The 10,028-nt window shown below is 53.1% G+C and overlaps 22 non-coding genes and 13 pseudogenes across 22 annotated transcripts; all 35 read left to right on the top strand.

Annotated features, from left to right (window-relative positions):
* The first annotated feature begins 107 nt into the window (after positions 1–107).
* Positions 108–226, top strand: LOC143944312 (5S ribosomal RNA; annotated as a pseudogene).
* A 109-nt stretch (positions 227–335) lies between these two features.
* Positions 336–454, top strand: LOC143952708 (5S ribosomal RNA). Its single transcript, XR_013267859.1, has one exon. It is a non-coding gene; the product is annotated as a 5S ribosomal RNA (ribosomal RNA).
* Positions 455–563: 109 nt separating this feature from the next.
* Positions 564–682, top strand: LOC143953352 (5S ribosomal RNA). Its single transcript, XR_013268442.1, has one exon. It is a non-coding gene; the product is annotated as a 5S ribosomal RNA (ribosomal RNA).
* A 109-nt stretch (positions 683–791) lies between these two features.
* LOC143951370 (5S ribosomal RNA) lies at positions 792–910 on the top strand. The gene has a single exon (XR_013266649.1). It is a non-coding gene; the product is annotated as a 5S ribosomal RNA (ribosomal RNA).
* A 109-nt stretch (positions 911–1,019) lies between these two features.
* Positions 1,020–1,138, top strand: LOC143950241 (5S ribosomal RNA). Its single transcript, XR_013265662.1, has one exon. It is a non-coding gene; the product is annotated as a 5S ribosomal RNA (ribosomal RNA).
* Positions 1,139–1,247: 109 nt separating this feature from the next.
* On the top strand, positions 1,248–1,366 carry LOC143951754 (5S ribosomal RNA). Its single transcript, XR_013266996.1, has one exon. It is a non-coding gene; the product is annotated as a 5S ribosomal RNA (ribosomal RNA).
* Positions 1,367–1,475: 109 nt separating this feature from the next.
* LOC143951818 (5S ribosomal RNA) lies at positions 1,476–1,594 on the top strand. Its single transcript, XR_013267054.1, has one exon. It is a non-coding gene; the product is annotated as a 5S ribosomal RNA (ribosomal RNA).
* Positions 1,595–1,703: 109 nt separating this feature from the next.
* Positions 1,704–1,822, top strand: LOC143946366 (5S ribosomal RNA; annotated as a pseudogene).
* Positions 1,823–1,931: 109 nt separating this feature from the next.
* Positions 1,932–2,050, top strand: LOC143948095 (5S ribosomal RNA; annotated as a pseudogene).
* A 109-nt stretch (positions 2,051–2,159) lies between these two features.
* Positions 2,160–2,278, top strand: LOC143944256 (5S ribosomal RNA; annotated as a pseudogene).
* Positions 2,279–2,387: 109 nt separating this feature from the next.
* LOC143945501 (5S ribosomal RNA) lies at positions 2,388–2,506 on the top strand. The gene has a single exon (XR_013265124.1). It is a non-coding gene; the product is annotated as a 5S ribosomal RNA (ribosomal RNA).
* A 109-nt stretch (positions 2,507–2,615) lies between these two features.
* Positions 2,616–2,734, top strand: LOC143946152 (5S ribosomal RNA; annotated as a pseudogene).
* Positions 2,735–2,843: 109 nt separating this feature from the next.
* On the top strand, positions 2,844–2,962 carry LOC143946094 (5S ribosomal RNA; annotated as a pseudogene).
* Positions 2,963–3,071: 109 nt separating this feature from the next.
* On the top strand, positions 3,072–3,190 carry LOC143954289 (5S ribosomal RNA). The gene has a single exon (XR_013269294.1). It is a non-coding gene; the product is annotated as a 5S ribosomal RNA (ribosomal RNA).
* Positions 3,191–3,299: 109 nt separating this feature from the next.
* Positions 3,300–3,418, top strand: LOC143945275 (5S ribosomal RNA; annotated as a pseudogene).
* A 109-nt stretch (positions 3,419–3,527) lies between these two features.
* On the top strand, positions 3,528–3,646 carry LOC143952452 (5S ribosomal RNA). The gene has a single exon (XR_013267628.1). It is a non-coding gene; the product is annotated as a 5S ribosomal RNA (ribosomal RNA).
* A 109-nt stretch (positions 3,647–3,755) lies between these two features.
* LOC143945207 (5S ribosomal RNA) lies at positions 3,756–3,874 on the top strand. The gene has a single exon (XR_013265097.1). It is a non-coding gene; the product is annotated as a 5S ribosomal RNA (ribosomal RNA).
* A 109-nt stretch (positions 3,875–3,983) lies between these two features.
* On the top strand, positions 3,984–4,102 carry LOC143954290 (5S ribosomal RNA). The gene has a single exon (XR_013269295.1). It is a non-coding gene; the product is annotated as a 5S ribosomal RNA (ribosomal RNA).
* A 109-nt stretch (positions 4,103–4,211) lies between these two features.
* Positions 4,212–4,324, top strand: LOC143949477 (5S ribosomal RNA; annotated as a pseudogene).
* Positions 4,325–4,433: 109 nt separating this feature from the next.
* LOC143950640 (5S ribosomal RNA) lies at positions 4,434–4,552 on the top strand. The gene has a single exon (XR_013265989.1). It is a non-coding gene; the product is annotated as a 5S ribosomal RNA (ribosomal RNA).
* Positions 4,553–4,661: 109 nt separating this feature from the next.
* Positions 4,662–4,780, top strand: LOC143944126 (5S ribosomal RNA; annotated as a pseudogene).
* A 109-nt stretch (positions 4,781–4,889) lies between these two features.
* LOC143950590 (5S ribosomal RNA) lies at positions 4,890–5,008 on the top strand. Its single transcript, XR_013265943.1, has one exon. It is a non-coding gene; the product is annotated as a 5S ribosomal RNA (ribosomal RNA).
* A 109-nt stretch (positions 5,009–5,117) lies between these two features.
* On the top strand, positions 5,118–5,236 carry LOC143952379 (5S ribosomal RNA). Its single transcript, XR_013267561.1, has one exon. It is a non-coding gene; the product is annotated as a 5S ribosomal RNA (ribosomal RNA).
* A 109-nt stretch (positions 5,237–5,345) lies between these two features.
* LOC143946904 (5S ribosomal RNA) lies at positions 5,346–5,464 on the top strand (annotated as a pseudogene).
* Positions 5,465–5,573: 109 nt separating this feature from the next.
* Positions 5,574–5,693, top strand: LOC143954270 (5S ribosomal RNA). The gene has a single exon (XR_013269277.1). It is a non-coding gene; the product is annotated as a 5S ribosomal RNA (ribosomal RNA).
* Positions 5,694–5,802: 109 nt separating this feature from the next.
* On the top strand, positions 5,803–5,921 carry LOC143952320 (5S ribosomal RNA). The gene has a single exon (XR_013267508.1). It is a non-coding gene; the product is annotated as a 5S ribosomal RNA (ribosomal RNA).
* A 109-nt stretch (positions 5,922–6,030) lies between these two features.
* LOC143945815 (5S ribosomal RNA) lies at positions 6,031–6,149 on the top strand (annotated as a pseudogene).
* A 109-nt stretch (positions 6,150–6,258) lies between these two features.
* Positions 6,259–6,377, top strand: LOC143951897 (5S ribosomal RNA). The gene has a single exon (XR_013267126.1). It is a non-coding gene; the product is annotated as a 5S ribosomal RNA (ribosomal RNA).
* A 1,121-nt stretch (positions 6,378–7,498) lies between these two features.
* LOC143951896 (5S ribosomal RNA) lies at positions 7,499–7,617 on the top strand. Its single transcript, XR_013267125.1, has one exon. It is a non-coding gene; the product is annotated as a 5S ribosomal RNA (ribosomal RNA).
* A 1,081-nt stretch (positions 7,618–8,698) lies between these two features.
* Positions 8,699–8,817, top strand: LOC143951070 (5S ribosomal RNA). Its single transcript, XR_013266376.1, has one exon. It is a non-coding gene; the product is annotated as a 5S ribosomal RNA (ribosomal RNA).
* Positions 8,818–8,926: 109 nt separating this feature from the next.
* Positions 8,927–9,045, top strand: LOC143944034 (5S ribosomal RNA; annotated as a pseudogene).
* A 109-nt stretch (positions 9,046–9,154) lies between these two features.
* On the top strand, positions 9,155–9,273 carry LOC143954716 (5S ribosomal RNA). Its single transcript, XR_013269679.1, has one exon. It is a non-coding gene; the product is annotated as a 5S ribosomal RNA (ribosomal RNA).
* A 109-nt stretch (positions 9,274–9,382) lies between these two features.
* On the top strand, positions 9,383–9,501 carry LOC143952600 (5S ribosomal RNA). The gene has a single exon (XR_013267761.1). It is a non-coding gene; the product is annotated as a 5S ribosomal RNA (ribosomal RNA).
* A 109-nt stretch (positions 9,502–9,610) lies between these two features.
* Positions 9,611–9,729, top strand: LOC143943637 (5S ribosomal RNA; annotated as a pseudogene).
* Positions 9,730–9,837: 108 nt separating this feature from the next.
* LOC143950700 (5S ribosomal RNA) lies at positions 9,838–9,956 on the top strand. The gene has a single exon (XR_013266043.1). It is a non-coding gene; the product is annotated as a 5S ribosomal RNA (ribosomal RNA).
* The last annotated feature ends 72 nt before the right edge of the window (positions 9,957–10,028 follow it).

Here is a 10,028-nt window from a genome sequence, read left to right as displayed (position 1 = left end):
TTTCCATTATGTTGTTGGCTTTGGCGACCTGCTGTATTTTTCCTCTCGATTGCCCGAGGTGACCACCTTGGCTTTTGTCAAGAGAGTTGTAAGTAGGGAGCAAGATCGCCTACGGCCACATCACCATGATTGCGCTCGATCTCATCTGATCTCGGATGCTAAGCAGGGTCGGGCCTGCTTAGTACCTGGATGGGAGACCGCCTGGGAATACCAGGTGCCGCAGGCTTTTTTCCATTATGTTGTTGGCTTTGGCGACCAGCTGTATTTTTCCTCTCGATTGCCCGAGGTGACCACCTTGGCTTTTGTCAAGAGAGTTGTAAGTAGGGTGCAAGATCGCCTACGGCCACATCACCCTGAATGCGCTCGATCTCGTCTGATCTCGGATGCTAAGCAGGGTCGGGCCTGGTTAGTACCTGTATGGGAGACCACCTGGAAATACCAGGTGCCGTAGGCTTTTTTCCATTATGTTGTTGGCTTTGGCGACCTGCTGTATTTTTCCTCTCGATTGCCCGAGGTGACCACCTTGGCTTTTGTCAAGAGAGTTCTAAGTAGGGTGCAAGATCGCCTACGGCCACATCACCCTGAATGCGCTCGATCTCGTCTGATCTTGGATGCTAAGCAGGGTCGGGCCTGGTTAGTACCTGGATGGGAGACCGCCTGCGAATACCAGGTGCCGTAGGCTTTTTTCCATTATGTTGTTGGCTTTGGCGATATGCTGTATTTTTCCTCTCGATTGCCCGAGGTGACCACCTTGGCTTTTGTCAAGATAGTTGTAAGTAGGGTGCAAGATTGGCTATGGCCACATCACCCTGAATGCGCTCGATCTCATCTGATCTCGGATGCTAAGCAGGGTCGGGCCTGGTTAGTACCTGGATGGGCGACCGCCTGGGAATACCAGGTGCCGTAGGCTTTTTTCCATTACGTTGTTGGCTTTGGCGACCTGCTGTATTTTTCCTCTCGATTGCCCGAGGTGACCACCTTGGCTTTTGTCAAGAGAGTTGTAAGTAGGGTGCAAGATCGCCAACGGCCACATCACCCTGAATGCGCTCGATCTCGTCTGATCTCGGATGCTAAGCAGGGTCGGGCCTGGTTAGTACCTGGATGGGAGACCGCCTGGGAATACCAGGTGCCGTAGGCTTTTTTCCATTACGTTGTTGGCTTTGGCGACCTGCTGTATTTTTCCTCTCGATTGCCCGAGGTGACCACCTTGGCTTTTGTCAAGAGAGTTGTAAGTAGGGTGCAAGCTCGCCTATGGCCACATCACCCTGAATGCGCTTGATCTCGTCTGATCTCGGATGCTAAGCAGGGTCGGGCCTGGTTAGTACCTGGATGGGAGACCGCCTGGGAATCCCAGGTGCCGTAGGCTTTTTTCCATTATGTTGTTGGCTTTGGCGACCTGCTGTATTTTTCCTCTTCATTGCCCGAGGTGACCACCTTGGCTTTTGTCAAGAGAGTTGTAAGTAGGGCTTAAGATTGCCTATGGCCACATCACCCTGAATGCGCTTGATCTCGTCTGATCTCGGATGCTAAGCAGGGCCGGGCCTGGTTAGTACCTGGATGGGAGACCGCCTGGGAATACCAGGTGCCGTAGGCTTTTTTCCATTATGTTGTTGGCTTTGGCGACCTGCTGTATTTTTCCTCTCTATTGCCCGAGGTGACCACCTTGGCTTTTGTCAAGAGAGTTGTAAGTAGGGTGCAAAACTGCCTGCGGCCACATCACCCTTAATGCGCTCGATCTCGTCTGATCTTGGATGCTAAGCAGGGTCGGGCCTGGTTAGTACCTGGATGGGAGACCGCCTGGGAATAAAAGGTGCCGTAGGCTTTTTTCCATTATGTTGTTGGCTTTGGAGACCTGCTGTATTTTTCCTCTCGATTGCCCGAGGTGACCACCTTGGCTTTTGTCAAGAGAGTTGTAAGTAGGGGGCAACATCGCCTACGGCCACATCACTCTGAATGCGCTCGATCTCGTCTGATCTCGCATGCTAAGCAGGGTCTGGCCTAGTTAGTACCTGTTTGGGAGACCGCCTGGGAATACCAGGTGCCGTCGGCTTTTTTCCATTATGTTGTTGGCTTTGGCGACCTGCTGTATTTTTCCTCTCGATTGCCCGAGGTGACCATCTTGGCTTTTGTCAAGAGAGTTGTAAGTAGGGTGCAAGATCGCCTACGGCCACATCACCCTGAATGCGCTCGATCTTGTCTGATCTCGGATACTAAGCAGGGTCGGGCCTGGTTAGTACCTGGATGGGAGACCGCCTGGGAATACTAGGTGCCGTAGGCTTTTTTCCATTATGTTGTTGGCTTTGGCGACCTGCTGTATTTTTCCTCTCGATTGCCCGAGGTGACCAGCTTGGCTTTTGTCAAGAGAGTTGTAAGTAGGGTGCAAGATCGCCTACGGCCACATCACCCTGAATGCACTCGATCTCGTCTGATCTCGGATGCTAAGCAGGGTCGGGCCTGGTTAGTACCTGGATGGGAGACCGCCTGGGAATACTAGGTGCCGTAGGCTTTTTTCCATTATGTTGTTGGCTTTGGCGACCTGCTGTATTTTTCCTCTCGATTGCCCGAGGTGACCACCTTGGCTTTTGTCAAGAGAGTTGTAAGTAGGGTGCAAGATCGCCTACAGCCACATCACTCTGAATGCGCTCGATCTCGTCTGATCTTGGATGCTAAGCAGGGTCGGGCCTGGTTAGTACCTGCATGGGAGACCGCCTGGGAATACTAGGTGCCGTAGGCTTTTTTCCATTATGTTGTTGGCTTTGGCGACCTGCTGTATTTTTCCTCTCGATTGCCCGAGGTGACCACCTTGGCTTTTGTCAAGAGAGTTGTAAGTAGGGTGCAAGATTGCCTACTGCCACATCACCCTGAATGCGCTTGATCTCGTCTGATCTCGGATGCTACGCAGGGTCGGGCCTGGTTAGTACCTGGATGGGAGACCGACTGGGAATACCAGGTGCCGTAGGCTTTTTTCCATTATGTTGTTGGCTTTGGCGACCTGCTGTATTTTTCCTCTCGATTGCCCAAGCTGACCACCTTGGCTTTTGTCAAGAGAGTTGTAAGTAGGGTACAAGATCGCCTACGGCCACATCACCCTGAATGCGCTCGATCTCGTCTGATCTCGGATGCTAAGCAGGGTCGGGCCTGGTTAGTACCTGGATGGGACACCGCCTGAGAATACTAGGTGCCGTAGGCTTTTTTACATTATGTTGTTGGCTTTGGCGACCTGCTGTATTTTTCCTCTCGATTGCCTGAGGTGACCACCTTGGCTTTTGTCAAGAGAGTTGTAAGTAGGGTGCAAGATCGCCTACGGCCACATCACCCTGAATGCGCTCAATCTCGTCTGATCTCGGATGCTAAGCAGGGTCGGGCCTGGTTAGTACCTGGGTGGGAGACCGCCTGGGAATACTAGGTGCCGTAGGGATTTTTCCATTATGTTGTTGGCTTTGGCGACCTGCTGTATTTTTCCTCTCGATTGCCCGAGGTGACCACCTTGGCTTTTGTCAAGAGAGTTGTAAGTAGGGTGCAAGATCGCCTATGGCCACATCACCCTGAATGCGCTCGATCTCGTCTGATCTCAGATGCTAAGCAGGGTCGGGCCTGGTTAGTACCTGGATGGGAGACCGCCTGGGAATACCAGGTGCCGTAGGCTTTTTTCCATTATGTTGTTGGCTTTGGCGACCTGCTGTATTTTTCCTCTCGATTGCCCGAGGTGACCACCTTGGCTTATGTCAAGAGAGTTGTAAGTAGGGTGCAAGATCGCCTACGGTCACATCACCCTGAATGCGCTCGATCTCGTCTGATCTCGGATGCTAAGCAGGGTCGGGCCTGGTTAGTACCTGGATGGGAGACCGCCTGGGAATACCAGGTGCCGTAGGCTTTTTTCCATTATGTTGTTGGCTTTGGCGACCTGCTGTATTTTTCCTCTCGATTGCCCGAGGTGACCACCTTGGCTTTTGTCAAGAGAGTTGTAAGTAGGGTTCAAGATCGCCTATGGCCACATCACCCTGAATGCGCTCGATCTCGTCTGATCTCAGATGCTAAGCAGGGTCGGGCCTGGTTAGTACCTGCATGGGAGACCGCCTGGGAATACCAGGTGCCGTAGGCTTTTTTCCATTATGTTGTTGGCTTTGGCGACCTGCTGTATTTTTCCTCTCGATTGCCCGAGGTGACCACCTTGGCTTTTGTCAAGAGAGTTGTAAGTAGGATGCCAGATCGCCTACATCACCCTGAATGCGCTCGATCTCGTCTGATCTCGGATGCTAAGCAGGGTCGGGTCTGGTTAGTAAATGGATGGGAGACCGCCTGGGAATACCAGGTGCTGTAGGCTTTTTTCCATTATGTTGTTGGCTTTGGCGACCTGCTGTATTTTCCCTCTCGATTGCCCGAGGTGACCACCTTGGCTTTTGTCAAGAGAGTTGTAAGTAGAGTGCAAGATCGCCTACGGCCACATCACCCTGAATGCGCTCGATCTCGTCTGATCTCGGATGCTAAGCAGGGTCGGGCCTGGTTAGTACCTGGATGGGAGACTGCCTGGGAATACCAGGTGCCGTAGGCTTTTTGCCATCATGTTGTTGGCTTTGGCGACCTGCTGTATTTTTCCTCTCGATTGCCCGAGGTGACCACCTTGGCTTTTGTCAAGAGAGTTGTAAGTAGGGTGCAAGTTCGCCTACGGCCACATCACACTGAATGCGCTCGATCTCGTCTGATCTCGGATGCTAAGCAGGGTCGTGCCTTGTTAGTACCTGGATGGGAGACCGCCTGGGAATACCAGGTGCCGTAGGCTTTTTTCCATTATGTTGTTGGCTTTGGCGACCTGCTGTATTTTTCCTCTCGATTGCCCAAGGTGACCACCTTGGCTTTTGTCAAGAGAGTTGTAAGTAGGGTGCAAGATCGCCTACGGCCACATCACCCTGATTGCGCTCGATTTCATCTGATCTCGGATGCTAAGCAGGGTCGGGCCTGGTTAGTACCTGGATGGGAGACCGCCTGGGAATACCAGGTGCCGTAGGCTTTTTTCCATTATGTCGTTGGCTTTGGCGACCTGCTGTATTTTTCCTCCAGATTGCCCAAGGTGACCACCTTGGCTTTTGTCAAGAGAGTTGTAAGTAGGGGGCAAGATCGCCTACGGCCACATCACCCTGAATGCGTTTGATCTCGTCTGATCTCGGATGCTAAGCAGGGTCGGGCCTGGTTAGTACCTGGATGGGAGACCGCCTGGGAATACCAGGTGCCGTAGGCTTTTTTCCATTATGTCGTTGGCTTTGGCGACCTGCTGTATTTTTCCTCTTCATTGCCCAAGGTGACCACCTTGGCTTTTGTCAAGAGAGTTGTAAGTAGGGTTCCAGATCGCTTACGGCCACATCACCCTGAATGCGTTTGATCTTGTCTGATCTCGGATGCTAAGCAGGGTCGGGCCTGGTTAGTACCTGGATGGGAGACGGCCTGGGAATACCAGGTGCCGTAGGCTTTTTTCCATTATGTTGTTGGCTTTGGCGACCTGCTGTATTTTTCCTCTCTATTGCCCGAGGTGACCACCTTGGCTTTTGTCAAGAGAGTTGTAAGTAGGGTGCCAGATCGCCTACGGCTACATCACCCTGAATGCGCTCGATCTCGTCTGATCTCGGATGCTAAGCAGGGTCGGGCCTGGTTGGGTACCTGGATGGGAGACCGCCTGGGAATACCAGGTGCCGTAGGCTTTTTTCCATTATGTTGTTGGCTTTGGCGACCTGCTGTATTTTTCCTCTCGATTGCCCGAGGTGACCACCTTGGCTTTTTTCAAGAGAGTTGTAAGTAGGGTGCAAGATTGCCTACGGCCACATCACCCTGAATGCGCTCGATCTCGTCTGATCTCGGATGCTAAGCAGGGTCGGGCCTGGTTAGTACCTGGATGGGAGACCGCCTGGGACTACCAGGTGCCGTAGGCTTTTTTCCATTATGTTGTTGGCTTTGGCGACCTGCTGTATTTTTCCTCTCGATTGCCCGAGGTGACCACCTTGGCTTTTGTCAAGAGAGTTGTAAGTAGGGTGCAAGATCGTCTATGGCCACATCACCCTGAATGCGCTCGATCTTGTCTGATCTCGGATGCTAAGCAGTGTCGGGCCTGGTTAGTACCTGGATGGGAGACCGCCTGGGAATACCAGGTGCCGTCGGCTTTTTTCCATTATGTTGTTGGCTTTGGCGACCTGCTGTATTTTTCCTCTCGATTGCCCGAGGTGACCACCTTGGCTTTTGTCAAGAGAGTTGTAAGTAGGGTGCAAGATTGCCTACGGCCACATCACCCTGAATGCGCTCGATCTCGTCTGATCTTGGATGCTAAGCAGGGTCGTGCCTGGTTAGTACCTGGATGGGAGACCGCCTGGGAATACCAGGTGCCGTAGGCTTTTTTCCATTACCGTATATACTCGAGTATAAGCCGAGATTTTCAGCCTCTTTTTTGAGGCTGAAAGTGCCCCCCTCGGCTTATACTCGAGTCATCGCTGTCTGCCCGCTCGATCAGCGTGTCGAGCAGACAGACAGCGGCCATTCTATAATTCAAAAGCCGCGCCTCCGGCTCCGCCTTCGCCTGTGATAGGCGGAACACTGAATTTCCCAGCAGCCTGTGTTCCGCCTATCACGGACATCGTATCATCCTCGTACTACGGACGAGGATGATACGATGTCCGTGATAGGCGGAACACAGGCTGCTGGGAAATTCAGTGTTCCGCCTATCACAGGCGAAGGCGGAGGCGCGGCTTTTGAATTTTACAATGGCCGCCGAGGCGCCGACGAAGAGGGCAAGGGACGGAGGCAAGGCAAGGCACGGCACGGGACGGGACGGGACGGAGGCAAGGCAAGGCACGACACGGGACGGAGGCAAGGCACGGCACGGGACGGAGGCAAGGAGGCAAGGCACGGGACGGAGGCTCGGGACAAAGGCTCGGGACACAGGTAGGCTGGACACACACACACACACACACACACACACACACACACACACAGATGGATGGATGGAGACACACACACACACAGGGATGGATGGATACACACACACACAGGGATGGATGGATGGATGGAGACACACACACACAGGGATGGATGGATGGAGACACACACACACAGGGATGGATGGATGGAGACACACACACACAGGGATGGATGGATGGATGGATGGAGACACACACACACAGGGATGGATGGATGGATGGACACACACATACACAGGGATGGATGGACGGACACACAGGGATGGACGGACACACAGGGATGGACGGACACACAGGGATGGACGGACACACACACAGGGATGGACAGGCATGTCTCACCCTCGGCTTATACACGAGTCAATAAGTTTGCCAGTTTTTTTGGGGGTAAATTGGGGGCCTCGGCTTATATTCGGGTCAGCCTATACTCGAGTATATACGGTATGTTGTTGGCTTTGGCGACCTGCTGTATTTTTCCTCTCGATTGCCCGAGGTGACCACCTTGGCTTTTGTCAAGAGAGTTGTAAGTAGGGTGCAAGATTGCCTACGGCCACATCACCCTGAATGCGCTCGATCTCGTCTGATCTTGGATGCTAAGCAGGGTCGTGCCTGGTTAGTACCTGGATGGGAGACCGCCTGGGAATACCAGGTGCCGTAGGCTTTTTTCCATTACCGTATATACTCGAGTATAAGCCGAGATTTTCAGCCTCTTTTTTGAGGCTGAAAGTGCCCCCCTCGGCTTATACTCGAGTCATCGCTGTCTGCCCGCTCGATCAGCGTGTCGAGCAGACAGACAGCGGCCATTCTATAATTCAAAAGCCGCGCCTCCGGCTCCGCCTTCGCCTGTGATAGGCGGAACACTGAATTTCCCAGCAGCCTGTGTTCCGCCTATCACGGACATCGTATCATCCTCGTACTACGGACGAGGATGATACGATGTCCGTGATAGGCGGAACACAGGCTGCTGGGAAATTCAGTGTTCCGCCTATCACAGGCGAAGGCGGAGGCGCGGCTTTTGAATTTTACAATGGCCGCCGAGGCGCCGACGAAGAGGGCAAGGGACGGAGGCAAGGCAAGGCACGGCACGGGACGGGACGGGACGGAGGCAAGGCAAGGCACGACACGGGACGGAGGCAAGGCACGGCACGGGACGGAGGCAAGGAGGCAAGGCACGGGACGGAGGCTCGGGACAAAGGCTCGGGACACAGGTAGGCTGGACACACACACACACACACACACACACACACACACACACACACACACACAGATGGATGGATGGAGACACACACACACACAGGGATGGATGGATACACACACACACAGGGATGGATGGATGGATGGAGACACACACACACAGGGATGGATGGATGGAGACACACACACACAGGGATGGATGGATGGATGGATGGAGACACACACACACAGGGATGGATGGATGGATGGACACACACATACACAGGGATGGATGGACGGACACACAGGGATGGACGGACACACAGGGATGGACGGACACACACACAGGGATGGACAGGCATGTCTCACCCTCGGCTTATACACGAGTCAATAAGTTTGCCAGTTTTTTTGGGAGTAAATTGGGGGCCTCGGCTTATATTCGGGTCAGCCTATACTCGAGTATATACGGTATGTTGTTGGCTTTGGCGACCTGCTGTATTTTTCCTCTCGATTGCCCGAGGTGACCACCTTGGCTTTTGTCAAGAGAGTTGTAAGTAGGGTGCAAGATCGCCTACGGCCACATCACCCTGAATGCGCTCGATCTCGTCTGATCTCGGATGCTAAGCAGGGTCGGGCCTGGTTAGTACCTGGATGGGAGACCGCCTGCGAATACCAGGTGCCGTAGGCTTTTTTCCATTATGTTGTTGGTTTTGGCGACCTGCTGTATTTTTCCTCTCGATTGCCCGAGGTGACCACCTTGGCTTTTGTCAAGAGAGTTGTAAGTAGGGTGCAAGATCGCCTACGGCAACATCACCCTGAATGCGCTTGATCTCATCTGATCTCGGATCCTAAGCAGGGTCGGGCCTGGTTAGTACCTGGATGGGAGACCGCCTGGGAATACCAGGTGCCGTAGGTTTTTTTCCATTATGTTGTTGGCTTTGGCGACCTGCTGTATTTTTCCTCTCGATTGCCCGAGGTGACCACCTTGGCTTTTGTCAAGAGAGTTGTAAGTAGGGTGCAAGATCGCCTACAGCCACATCACCCTGAATGCGCTCGATCTCGTCTGATCTCGTATGCTAAGCAGGGTCGGGCCTGGTTAGTACATGGATGGGAGACCGCCTGGGAATACCAGGTGCCGTAGGCTTTTTTCCATTATGTTGTTGGCTTTGGCGACCTGCGGTATTTTTCCTCTCCTTTGGCCGAGGTGACCACCTTGGCTTTTGTCAAGAGAGTTGTAAGTAGGGTGCAAGATTGCCTACGGCCACATCACCCTGAATGCGCTCGATCTCGTCTGATCTCGGATGCTAAGCAGGGTCGGGCCTGGTTAGTACCTGGATGGGATTCCGCCTGGGAATATCAGGTGCCGTAGGCTTTTTTCCATTATGTTGTTGGCTTTGGCGACCTGTTGTATTTTTCCTCTCGATTGCCCGAGGTGACCACCTTGGCTTTTGTCAAAAGAGTTGTAAGTAGGGTGCAAGATCGCCTACGGCCACATCACCCTGAATGCGCTCGATCTCATCTGATCTCGGTTGCTAAGCAGGGTCAGGCCTGGTTAGTACCTGAATGGGAGACCGCCTGGGAATACCAGGTGCCGTAAGCTTTTTCCATTATGTTGTTGGCTTTGGCGACCTGCTGTATTTTTCCTCTCGATTGCCCGAGGTGACCACCTTGGCATTTGTCAAGAGAGTTGTAAGTAGGGTGCAAGATTGCCTACGGCCACATCACCCTGAATGCGCTCGATCTCGTCTGATCTCGGATGCTAAGCAGGGTCGGGCCTGGTTAGTACATGGATGGGAGACCGCCTGGGAATACCAGGTGCCGTAGGCTTTTTTCCATTATCTTGTTGGCTTTGGCGACCTGCTGTATTTTTCCTCTTGATTGCCTGAGGTGACTACCTTG

Source organism: Lithobates pipiens, unplaced genomic scaffold, assembly GCF_037356315.1.
Source record: "Lithobates pipiens isolate NorthernLeopardFrog02 unplaced genomic scaffold, aLitPip1_a1.2 Scaffold_30, whole genome shotgun sequence".
Classification (NCBI taxonomy): Eukaryota; Metazoa; Chordata; class Amphibia; order Anura; family Ranidae; genus Lithobates; species Lithobates pipiens.
This window is presented reverse-complemented; position numbering and strand designations above follow the sequence as displayed.